Raw genomic sequence first — 12245 nt, 5'->3', positions numbered from 1 at the left:
AAACACCAAATCCCCACCTGGCCCTTCCCCAGGGTTCCATACAATTCACCTGCCCTCCATCCCAAAATTTGTAAGTAGTCAAACAGGAAATAGACAAGCACAATCTACAAATCACTGAATCACTGAAGATTTGATCAAAATCTTTTCTCTTACTAAGCTATTCTTTTTCGTAAAAGCCATCAGGGAATCCAGTTTTATTACTCTTTTTAAATTCTAAACTCTCTATTTCATCACTCCCATCTTTCTTTTTCTGTTATTTTGTTTTTTTAACTTTAATTCCAGTAGATTTAACATGCAGTGTTATGTTAGTTTCTGGTGTACAATATAGTCATTCAACAACTCCATGCACCACTTGGTGCTCATCATGACAAGCACACTCCTCAATCCCCATCACCTATTTAACTCATCCCCCTGTCCAACTCCCCTCTATTAACTATCAGTTCTCTGTAGTTAAGAGTCTGTTTCTTGGTTTGTCTCTCTCTTTCTTTTTTCCACCTTTACTCATTTGTTTTTTTTCTCAAATTTAACATATGAGTGAAGTCCCATGGTATTTGTCTTTCTCTGACTGACTGACTTTGCTTAGCATATACTCTCTAGCTCCATCCATGTCATTGCAAATGGCAAGATTCCATTCTTTTTATGACTGAATAATATTTCGTTGTGTGTGTCTCTGTGTGTGTATATATAGAAAACATCTTCTTTATCCATTCCTCTATTAGTGGACATTTGGCTGCTTCTATATTTTGGCTATTGTATATAATGCTGTTATAAACATAGGGGTACATGTAACCCTTTGAATTAGTGTTTTTGTGATTTTGGGGTAAATTTACCCAGAAATGTGATTGCTGGATTATAAGGTAGTTCTATTTTTAACTTTTTGAGGAACCTCCATACTGTTTTCCACTGTGGCTATTGCAGTGTACATTCCCACCAACAGTGTAGGAGTGTTCCTTTTTCTCCACATCCTCCCCAATACCTGCTGTTTCTCGTGTTTTTGATTTTAGCCATTCTGACAGGTGTGAGGTGATATCTCATAGTAGTTTTGATTTGTATTTCCCTGATGATGAGTTGAGCATCTTTTCATGTGTTTGTTGGCCATCTGGATGTCTTCTTTAAAGAAATATCTGTTCATGTCTTCTGCGTATTTTTAATTGGATTATTCATTTTTTAGCTGTTGAATTTTATAAGTCCTTTATATATTTTGGATACTAACCCTTTATCAGATATGTCATTTGCAAATATCTTCTCCCATTCTGTAGGTTGCCTTTTAGTTTTGTTGTTTATTTTCTTCACTGTTCGGAAGCTTTTTTATTTTGGTGTAATGCCAATAGTTTATTTTTCCTTTTGTTTCCCTTGCCTCAGGAGACCTATCCAGAAAAACATTATGGCCAATGTCAGAGACATTACTGCCTGTGCTTTCCTTCTAGGATTTTTTATGGCTTCAGATCTTACATTTAGGTCTTCAATCTCTTTTGAGTTTATTTTTGTGTATGGTATAAGAAAGTGGTCCAGTTTCATTCTTTTGCATGTAGCTGATCATTTTTACCAACACCATTTGTTGAAGAGACCATCCTTTTCCCATTGGATACTCATTCCTCCTTTGCCAAAGATTAATTGACCATACAGTTATGTGTTCATTTCTGGGTTTTCTAGTCTGTTCTATTCATCTATGTGTCTGTTTTTATGCCAGTGCCATACTGTTTAGATTACTACTGCTTTGTAATATAACTTCCACATTTACTTAGTTTAGGTTCCACAGTTCAAAATTTTAGTAACATTTTTGCCAATACCACCAATTCTCTTGCCTTCTTGTGAGTTTTGTCATTCTTATCTGGCAGCACCCCTACTCAAGATGAACCCAACAATATTTTTTCTCTGCACTGAAGGGTGCAAATTATACTGGGTAAATTCACAAACCATGATTTATTGATATTACTATAAAGTCATAACCAGCAACTTCAATAGAAAATCTGCAATGTCCAGGGCTCCTGGGTGGCTCAGTTGGTTAATAGGTGATTCTTGATTTTGGCTCATGTCATGATCTCAAGGTCTGGAGATCAAGCCCTGCATCAGTCACTGCACTCAGTGCAGAGTCTACTTGATATTCTCTCTCTCTCCCTCTACCCTTCCCCCTGCTCACACACTCTCTTTTTCTCTCTCTCTAAATAAATAAATAAAATCTTCAAAAAAATAAAGAAAGAAAATCTTCAATGTCCAAGAACTCTTCAACATTAATTGGGTTTATTTGCTTTCCCTCATGAATTTGTTTTTCCAGTTTTATTGAGAAATAATTGATACCCATCATCGTAAAACTTGAAGGCACACAGTATAATGGTTTGATTTACATATATTGTGAAGTGATTATCACAATAAGTTCAGCTAACATCCATCTTCTCATATAGAAATGATAAAAAGAAAACAAAGAAGAAAAAATAAAGAAAAAATTTCCTTGTGATGAGAACTCTTAGGATTTATTCTCTGAACAACTTCCCTATATATCACACAGCAGTGTTAGCGATAGTCATGTTGCAACCTCACAAATATTTTCAACATAAACTCCACTTATATCTGGCCACCTACTTCAGAGAAAACTGAACTCACTTGGAATTTATTCAAACTTTTGCTCTTACTTCTGTAGATTCAATCATGTTTTCCATTATCTCTTACTACATTGTAGAGGATGTGCTTCTTCCTGTGATTAGCATCCCATCTCCATCTTCCTAGGATCCTTACACTATAAATTATTTATGTTTCATCCTTCTGTGGAATTTCTACCTTCCAATAAATCCATCCCATCAACTATTGAACATGTTCATACTTAAGACACTGTTGTTTTAAATGCAACGATTCTCTCCAACTACCACCTTGCATTTCTCCTCACTCTCATAGCCAATTGCCTTAAAAATCTTTGTTACACAGGCAGTCTCCATTTCTTTGCTTCCTATTATTTTCTCAAGTCACCCCAATCTGGCTTCTATTTACACCACTCCTTAGAAACTGTTCTTGTTAGTTTCCCAATTATCTTGATGCTACTAAATCCAGTGGTCTTTTAATCAGTCTTCTTTGTCTTGTCTTCAGTCTCTATGAGCAGAGACTATGGGCCACTCTATTGCCCACATTTTTCTTGAAACATTTTGTCTCCTTTGCCTCTGACAGCTCATGCTTTTCTAACTATCTGTGGTCCTTCTCTATCCTTTCATAAGCTCATGCTAAAATACTTAATAATGAAGGTTTCCATTTTACTTGTTCACTTTCACACTATGTATTTTTCAGGCCATCCTGACTATGGCCATGGCTTCTGTTACCATTTATAATCTAATGACTCTTATGTTTACATCTCAGGTCAAAACCTCTCTTTTTATTTCCACATATGTTCAACTACTCACCTAGTGTCTCCATTCAAATGTCACAAAGAACATACCCAAGGGAGATCTTTCAAGTCAAATTACATTCAGAGTTCTCAGTCTCAGAGAATAGGGTCACCATTCATTTTCTTGCTCAAGATAGAAACTGTGCAGTCTCTTAACACTTTTTCTCCCTTTCTCTGTACCTCCACTATATCTGATCTAGCATCAAGCAATTTTAAGTGAATTGAGTCAACGTTAAATTTCTTGTAGCAGTTTTTAACATCTCTATCTCCTTATCATATTCCATACATTCAAGCAATCATCAACTACTATAGATTTTAACCCATCACATGCCTTTGGAAAATAATATTATCTGTAATTGGTCTTCTCAAGAGCCATTCTGGCACCAATTAAATCCATCTACATTTCAGAAAAAATGACTTTTTTTTCTGCCCTCAAATGTAATTATAATTATGCCATTCTTATGTGGATATACCTACCATGGCCTACAGGCTGTGCATGGCTTGGCATATACTTTCCTCTTGAACCTGGCCTTATTGCCCTTGCCCCTCTGCTCTCTCTACCTCAGTCACACTGACCTCCTATCAGTGTCTCTAATGTGCCATTATTTCTCTTCTTATTACACTTTCAACTCCATGATTTTAGGAAGCATATTTATTTTGCCTTCTGTTATGTACCCAGTACAGAGTACAATGCCTTCAACATAGTAAAAGTTCAATATTAAACAATATCTACTATTTAATGTTATACTTGTGATATTTTTGCTTCTGGTCTACAACAAGTGCTACCAGTATCGTATCCTTGAAAAGATTAGTCACTTTTGAAGCATGGAAGGTTCAGCGGTGGGTGAGGATGAATTTGCTTCTTGTGTTTCTGAGATCTACCCCCCTCCTGCCACACAGAAAACTACCCTTTGGGAAATTAATGCTACTGTCCAAGAAGGGACATGATCTTTTGTATTAAGAATCAAAAAATGGATACTGTCAGGTGGGTATCTGTTTCCCCCTATAAGACAATCAATAAATAGACCTCTATTTTTGTTTCAAAGTATGTACTACATTTGAGATGCTCAGTGGAAGTGGAGTATTAGAGCCCTTTTCCATTTTAAGATTAGAAATATGTTAATATATTCATGGTAAGATACCCCAGGATTAGAAAAGGAAAGAGTGGAGAGTTTAGTAATGGACAAAACTTATGAGTTAATCAAGATAAGTGTCCCAGGTCCAGTACAGATGGGTGTGAAAAGAGATGGAACATTAAGAAAATCCAGCAAAGGAACATTAAGGAAGTGAAGTCACTCTCCTCCTAAAGGCTTTGTTATCCTAGGAGCTGAGCTAGGGAGATCGTACTGCTAGGTGGTCCAACAGCGGAAGAAAAATAGCATTTACACCAATACTGTATGTCAGGGATGACTGCACTTGCTGTTATGGGTACAGCAAAGAGTGTACCTGATGGATTCTTAAAAAGATACATCATCTTTGGAAATCTCTTCAAATGCTGTGTGGCTATGTCCCCTTATATCTTTGAAAAGTGCAGGTTTCATCCCACTGTTGCTGATGCTTTAGTAATTCTCCAAAGGGAATGCCACTGTCACACTCAATGAATCTAGAAAATGTCTGACTGAAGAAACCGAATTCTCCGGTTTATTAAGAATGTCTCAGAAGCCCTTTAAATGAGAAATTCCCAGAGATGCATTCATTCTCAAGCCCAGAGATTTGCTAACTTCTTTGTATCTCATTTTCAAACAGAGACGGGCTACATGGCAGATTAAAGATGGCATCAAATTCTTTGATGTTATTCCCTTCAAGAGATGAGTTCCACATGAGAGACTATGGACTCTGAAAAACAAACTGAGGGTTCTAGAGTGGTGGGAGGTGGGAGGATGGGTTAGCCTGGTGATGGGTATTAAAGAAGGCACATTCTGCATGGAGCACTGGGTGTTATATGCAAACAATGAATCATGGAACACTACATCAAAAATTAATGATGTAATGTATGGTGATTAACATAACATAATAAAAAAAAATTTAAAAAAAGAGGTGCGTTCCATTTTATCTCTCCTTCATCGTGGGCTGGTCTGTGACCGCTTTGACTAATAAAGTCAGTGAAAGTGATACTAAACTAATTCTGGGCATAGCTTTTAAAAGCATTAGTCTTACCCTCTGGAGACCTCTGATCTATGAAGTTAAGAAGTCTGAATACTCTGCAGGAGAGACCATATGGAGAAACCTTGAGACTTGATGGATAGAAAGACAGAGTGATTGAGCAGAGCCCGGCCTTCTAGTCATTCGACAAAGGCACTGGGCATTGAATAATACCATTGTCGAACCACCATACCAGACAAGCCACTAGCTACCCTATGTGGTATGGTATATCTTAGCTGATCCCTGCCTGAAGTTTTAACATTAAGAAAATTGTTGTTGTTTTATGTCATTATGTTGGATGTAGTTTGTTACACACAAAACTTCTGTGTAGTTTGTTACACAGAAATGGGACTTTCTAGGAGGAAAGGTGAGGATAGCTGATCCAATCACCAAGTATTCATGAAACTCTCCTTTTACTTTCCCTCTGCCTATGGCTTATCACTGAGAGATTTCTTATTATTATTTCTTATAAAGGGTCAATGTATCAGATTTTGAAGTTATAGGTTTTTAGACACTCGTCACTGGAAGTGTCAGTTTTCTGGCATAGAATGTGGTTGCCATGACCTGAGATTCTGGCCCTGTATCCAGCTGTGAGTGTGTGTGGTAGACCATATATCTGCTGTAAATTTAAGACATATGATAGATTAATTAAATAACATGCCAAATCATATTTATAAATTATATGAGGACATCAATTTCTGGAATAACAGTAAAAACCTTGGTGACCTTACTCTCCCTCTAAAACAACAAAAATACAGGCAAAACAACCAAAACTAATCATTTAACAATACACTTGTCAATTCACCAGCACCACAGAACAACCTGAAAATTATTTATCAAAGAGAAACTACTAAATTTCAGTTATGTTAGGGGAGGCAAGTCTGTGAAGGTTTAACTTGGGGCTATTGTTATTAGTGGTGTGATAGCCAAAAGCAGACAATGGAGAGATATGACTTACTTAGAGCTTCTTTAAAAACACCATCCCCACAATATTGCCAATGCTTTATCCAAACTCGCAGCTCCCTGGGAAATCTCTGTTCTCAGAGCATGGTGGCTATGTGATTTGATCCAGAGCTCAGCTCAGTGAAAATGGGAAAGAGGAAGTCTACCCCCATATTCTTACCAAAACAAAGGCAAGTCCAGCAACATCTCAGCTGTCTTAAGCTGTGATTTCAGTTGAGGCCAACAAGAGGCTGGCTGGGAATTTAAAAAGAAAACCCAACAGAACTAGAAAATCATAAGGAATTTTGAAAAGTTTCCACATATTTCTTGGAGACTAAACAGCTGTGAGAAAGCCAAGGAAAAATCTAGGAAAGAAGTCACTGGGCACTCCCTCTGACTGACTTGGAGGGTTTGAATAAACAGGAAGTGAAAGCTAAATCTGCCTTATAAACTGTAGTTTGAAGGTTTGCCTTCTCATATAGATCCATTTGGCAAAGGGTATAAATATAAAAGCAAGGCATTTAAGAAACTCTGACCAGTTACTGCCTGACCATTAAATTATATTGATCCCAAGCATGACCCCTAAGAAGCCAGATTTAAAAATAAAAACAAGAACTTAAGAAAAAAAAAAGCTAACAGAAGACTCAACTCAGGGGCCACACATTGCAGAGAACACAGAATCTATAATTAGTCTAGGGAAGTTACTAAACAAATAAGCACCAATAAGAAAACAACAGCAACAACAACACACCAGCATCAGCAAACCTTGGGGACAGAGGAATCTGGTATTAGAATTGAAATAACATATTATCTAACTGTCTAGTTTTCAACTAAAATTATGAGGAATGCAAGGAAACAAGAAAATATATCACATACACAGGAAAAGAATGAAACCAAACCTAACAAACAAACAAAAAAGAGAATGTCCTTGAAAGTACCCAGATTGTGGACTTAGTAGACAAAGTCTTTAAATCAGCAATTATAAATACAATGTGCTCAAATAACTGAAGGAAATTATGTCTAAAGAGCTAAAAGAAAACAAAAAAAAAAAGTATGACAATGATGTCTGACCAAATAAAGAACATCAGTATAGGGACAAAATTATTTTTTTTAAAAATAGAAACTGGAATTAAAAAGTACAATAACTGAAATAATCACTGGAGGAGCTTAAGAACAGATTTGAGCTTACAGAAGGATTAGTGAGCTTGAAGAAGCCAGTAGATATTATCCAGACAGAGGAGCTGGAAGAAAAAAGAATAAATAAAAATAAACAGAGTGTCAGAGACTTGTTGGAAACTATTAAGTGTATCAATATATGTGTAATTGGAGCCCCAGAAAAGGGATAGAGAAAGAGGCAGAAAGATATTTGAATAAATAATGACCAAAAACTTCTTAAATTGATAAAAAAAATTATTAATCAACACATTCAAGAAGCTCAGCAAACTCCAAGTAAAGTAAATCAGAGAGATCCAAACCTAAACATATCATGGACATATCATGAAATCAAAAAGAGAAAATATTGAAAAGAGCAAGAAAAAAAATGACACCACAGACAAGGGATCTTTACAAGGACTAGAATGATTTTTTTTTTTTTTTTAGAAACCATGGTGAGGGGCGCCTGAGTGGCTCAGTCAGTTAAGCATCTGACTTCAGCTCAGGTCATGAGATCAGGGTCCTGGGATTAAGCCCTACGTCGGGCTCTCCACTCAGCAGGGAATCTGTTTCTCCCTCTCCCTCTGCCCCTCTTCCTGCTCATACTCTCTCTCTCTTTCAAATAAATAAATAAAATCTTTAAAAAAAGAAAGAAAGAAACCCTGGTGACTAGAAGACAGTGGGATGACGTCGTCAAAGTATTGAAAGAAAACCACCATCAATCAAGATTTCTATAGGTAGCTAAATTCTTCAAAATTGAGTGAAAAATTATGACATTTTCAGAAAAATAAAAACAGATAACTTATAACAGATCTATCCCACAAAAAAAATAGTAAAGGAAGTCCTTCAGAGTGAAATGAAAACACACTGAATGGTAACTCAAATCCACACAAAAATATAAAGAGCACCAATAGAAGTAATATATAGGGATTATGAGCAACAATATAAACATATTTTACTTGTAACACTGTACTTATCCAATCTATTTTTTTAAAAGATTTTATTTATTTGAGAGAGAGACACAGCAAGAGAGGGAACACAAGCAGGGGGAGTGGGAGAGGGAGAAGCAGGCTTCCCGCTGAGCAGAGAGCCTGATGAGGGGCTCGATTCCTGAACCCTGGGACCATGACCTGAGCCGAAGGCAGACATTTAACAACTGAGCCACCCAAGCACCCCATCCAATCTGTTTTAAAAGGCAACTGCATAAAGCAATAATTTTAAAATTGGTTATAGGCTTATAACATGTAAAAATGTAATTTGGATGACAATGATTGTACAAAGGAGTGGTGAGGGAACTGAAACATTGGAGCAAAGTATTATATACTACTAAAATTAAGTTAATATTAATACTAACTGGACTGTTTTAAGTTAGGGTGCTTAGTGTAATCCCCAGGGCAATCACTCACTAAGAAAGTACCTAAAAATACAATAAAAGTAAAACAAAGGAATGAAAAAAGGTACACTAGAAAATATCAACTTAATGAAAAAGAAACCAGGAATTAAGGAATAAAGAAGACAAAAGACATAGAGAAAACATAGCAAATGACAGACATAAATCGTCCCTTACCAGTAATTACATTAAATGAAAATATGTTCACCAATCAAATGTCTGAAATTGGCAGAATGGGAAAAAATAAGATCCAAATATAGGCAATCTAAAAAAACATGCTTTATATTAAAAGACACAAGTTAAAAGAAACAAGTTAGAAAAATATAATTTATGCAAAAGGTAGCCAACAAAGAACTGGAGTGAGATACTAATATAAGAAAATAGACTTTAAGATAAAAATTGTTACTATAGGCAAAGAAGAATATTTGATATTGTCCAGGTCAATATATGAAGGAGATATAATGATATTAAGCAGAAATGTATTTCAGCACAGAGCTCCAAAATACATGAAGAAAAAACTAATAGAATTGAAGAAAGAAACAAACATTATAATACGATAGTCAGAGACTTCAACACCTACATGCAATAATGGAAAGAACAACCAGGAGAATCTTTTCTCCTCTTTGAATAACAACTTCAATAACACTGTAAATCAATGGGGACTAAAAGACCTCTCTGGAAGACTCTACACAACACTAGCAGAATACATATTCTTTTCAAGGCAAGACCATACGCTAGGTCATAAAACCAACCTAATAAATTTAAAAGGACTGAAATTATACAAAATGTGTTCTCCAACCACATTGGAATTAAATTAGACATCAACAGAAGAAAATTTTGGAAATTCACAACTTTGTGGAAATTAAATAACGCTCTTTGAAATAATCCAATAGGTTAATGGAAAAAACATAGGGAAGTTACAAAATAATTTGAGAGGAATGAAAATGAAAACACAACATACCAAAATTTACAGGAAGCAGATAACACAGTGCGAGGGAAATTTATAGCTATAAACTCATATGTAAAAAAAAAAAAAATCTCAAATTAATAACCTAGTTTCCCAGGTTATGAACTACAGAATAAAGAGCAAACTGACTCGAAGCAAGCAGAAAGAAAGGAATAATAAGATTAGAGTAGAAAGAAATAAAATAAAAGAGAAAAAGCAATGAGATCAAAAGTTGTTTTTTTGAAAGGATCAAACAAAATTGATATACCTTTAGCTAGATTCACCGAAAGAGAGAGAGAGAGACAGGGAGAGAAGGAAGGAGGGAGAAAGAAAACTCAAATTACTACAATTAGGGATGAAAAAGAGACACCACTACTGATTGTACAGTAATAAAAGTTGTAATAGGGAATATTATGAAGTCATATGCCATTGTATTAGATAATTTCAATGAAATGGACAAATTTCTAGAAAGACAGAAACTAACAGAATTTACTCAAGAAGAAAAGATAATCTAAAAAGACCTACAACAGGCAACAAAATTTAAAGAGTAATTTTAAAACTTCCAACAAAGAAAAGGCAGGCCTAGATGGCTTCACTGGTAAATTGTATCAAACATTTAAAGACAAATGATGACCAGTCTTTTACAAACGCTTCCAAAAAAAAATTAGAAAAGGAAGTAACACTTCCTAACCCATGTTATGAGGCTGTTATTTTCCCAGTACCAAAACCAGACAAAGGTTAACAACACAACAAAAAGAAAATCACAGACAAACATCCTTTTTGAATACAGATGCAACATGACGCTGCCTGCGGAGCGGTGCGGGGCGTGCGGGGCGTGTGAGGCGTGCGGGGCGGGGCGGAGCGTGCAGGGCGGAGCGGAGCATGTGGGCTGCCGTCTGCGCGTCCCCTCCGTGCCCGCCATGCCTTGCCTCCCGCTGCCCTGGGAGCTGAGGGCGGGCGCCCTCCGGACACTGTGCGCAGGCTCTGCTCTGCTCTCGTGTATAAATTCACAAACATGAATGGATAACAACAGAAAATGGTATTGGAACAGTGGGAATCAGCAATTTTGCACAGAAAGTTTTGGGAGATGTTGTTTACTGTAGTCTGCCTGAAGTTGGGACAAAACTGAACAAACAAGATGAGTTTAGTTCTTTGGAAAGTGTGAAAGCTGCTAGTCAACTCTATTCTCCTCTATCAGGAGAAGTAACTGAAATTAATGAAGCTCTTGCAGAAAATCCAGGACTTGTCAACAAATCTTGTTATGAAGATGGTTGGCTGATCAAGATAGCACTCAGTAATCCTTCAGAACTGGATGAATTAATGAGTGAAGAAGCATATGAGAAATACATAAAATCTATTGAGGAGTGAAAATGGAACCCCTAAATAAACTAGTATGAAACAACTTAATCTAGCACAGTTGTCTTAGATTAGTGGTACACAGAGGATTTAAAATAGCAACTATTAGCAATACCAGTGGAGAAAGAAACTACTTGCAACAATGCTAATGGAAGAAAATACCCCTTAACTTCATAATGATTGCAGAAAAACACAACATGCATCTGTTTTGCAACACCCTCTGATTTTTATGCTCCAGTTATAATGTTCAGAATCCTGAAATTATCTTTGGTTAAAAGTTAGTTATAAAAATTATGTAATTCAAGGATGATATTGTTACATTAAGCCTTAAGCTTACATCTATCCCTGGATGGGGGTCAAATAACTGGCAGTAGAGAAAGGTTTGTTAGTTGTAATGTGTCAAATAAAGAACAATACTACCTTAATTTTGCAATATACTGCACTTGCTGGTGCTATTTTTATACAATGAAGCAACAGCCTTGCAGGAAGATAGTTTACTAATAAAACATTGAACTTCTTCGTTATTCATGTTTTTTGTTTTACTCTTAATATTTCATATAGTGACTCTGCTAGTATTTGTGAAAATGCTAATTTTAACCTATGGAAAGTTATTTTTTTAAAAGGAAATTTAAGCCATAACAATGAGAGTTTCCAAGAAACTGTTTCCTTTCAGTCACAAATCTGACTTTTTTTTTTTTAAGATTTTATTTATTTGAGAGAGAGAGAGAATAAGAGAGAAAACAGGAGAGGGGGGAAGGTCAGAGGAAGAAGCAGAAGAAGCTGCCTGCTGAGCAGGGAGCCCGATGTGGGGCTCGATCCTGGGACTCCAGGATCATGACCTGAGCTGAAGGCAGTCACTTAACCAACTGAGCCACCCAGGTGCCCCTTACAAATCTGGCTTTTCTTAAAGACCTAATTGCCTGGTAGCATTAAGTACCATTTTTGGT

At 36.2% G+C, this 12245-nt stretch overlaps 1 pseudogene; it reads left to right on the top strand.

The window, feature by feature from the left end:
- The first annotated feature begins 10739 nt into the window (after positions 1–10739).
- On the top strand, positions 10740–11349 carry LOC114224822 (glycine cleavage system H protein, mitochondrial pseudogene; annotated as a pseudogene).
- The last annotated feature ends 896 nt before the right edge of the window (positions 11350–12245 follow it).

Source organism: Eumetopias jubatus, unplaced genomic scaffold (assembly GCF_037043125.1).
Source record: "Eumetopias jubatus isolate StellerSeaLion01/CBP00866 unplaced genomic scaffold, mEumJub1_p1.0 scaffold_2, whole genome shotgun sequence".
In the NCBI taxonomy this organism is placed as follows: Eukaryota; Metazoa; Chordata; class Mammalia; order Carnivora; family Otariidae; genus Eumetopias; species Eumetopias jubatus.
This window is presented reverse-complemented; position numbering and strand designations above follow the sequence as displayed.